Genomic DNA, 1,045 nt, shown 5'->3' with positions numbered 1-1,045 from the left:
CGGCAGTTCGAAACTACCAGCTGTTCCACAGGAGAAAGATGAGGTGGTCTGTCCCCATAATGATTTTACAGCCTCAGAAACCCTTTGTAGGGTCACTATGAGTCGGAACCGACTCCATGGTATTTAACAACGACAACAGGATAAGCATCGGACTGCGAACCGACTCAATGGCACTTAACATTTTTCTTTTAGTGAAAATTATTTCTTTTTGCTTAATTCGCAGACCAGTGTCTAGCCCATGAGATCACAACACTGCCCTTTTTCTGGAAGCCTTTTGCGTTCAGTTTGTTGAGGGACTACATCCTGAAAATGATAGGTCCCATCTTGACACTGCGAACTGACTCGATGACGCTTTCCGTCTTGAAACTGTAGGACCATTCCCCACCTTCCACTCACCAGGCCCTATCTGGGCTACAGAGGTTCTCCCATCTTGGAATATAGAGCTGGGACTGAGCTAAAGCTGTCTAGGTCTGCCTTTTAGGCATGGATGTAAATGTAGAAATAAATGTTGGGTAGTAATTTTCTACGTTAAGGATGGAGAGACTGAGAAACTTGTCTATAGAAAGAAGCAGAGATGAGAGACAGAATCCTTTTATGGCTTTTCTATTTTCCTGGTGTGGTGCTGTGGGTTACTGCGTCCGACTGCAAAGCCGTTTGAACTGCAAGGTTGGCGGTTCAAGCTCACCAGCTGCTCCTCGGAAACCCTATACAGGGTTGCTATGGGTTAGAACAACCACAACATGAACAACCTACTTTTTGGTTATCAAAAACAACAACAACATGAATAACCTACTTTTTGGTTATCAGAGTCTGACTCTACTCTCATTCAAAAAAAACACTATCTTCCCCTTTTTTCTGAGCTACTTTAGATTGTTTTTGCTACTTACCAAATACCCCAATAAACGTCTACCTGGTCAACTTTAATCTACTCCTCCCACCTGAAGAACAGCGCTTCTAGAGCAACTTTACCTTGAATCCAAATTTAAAATACACACTCTCTTTAGCCCAGCACTGTTTTTGTACTTTTACTTCTTTTTTTTTTTTT

General features: G+C 42.3%; 1 pseudogene; it reads right to left on the bottom strand.

Annotated features, from left to right (window-relative positions):
* Positions 1–822: 822 nt before the first annotated feature.
* The window catches only part of LOC102828176, a 1,102-nt pseudogene continuing 879 nt past the window's right edge, over positions 823–1,045 (bottom strand).

Source organism: Chrysochloris asiatica, unplaced genomic scaffold, assembly GCF_000296735.1.
Source record: "Chrysochloris asiatica unplaced genomic scaffold, ChrAsi1.0 scaffold00102, whole genome shotgun sequence".
Classification (NCBI taxonomy): domain Eukaryota; kingdom Metazoa; phylum Chordata; class Mammalia; order Afrosoricida; family Chrysochloridae; genus Chrysochloris; species Chrysochloris asiatica.
The sequence above is the reverse complement of the archived record's forward strand: the minus strand, read 5'-3'. Positions and strand labels throughout refer to the sequence as shown.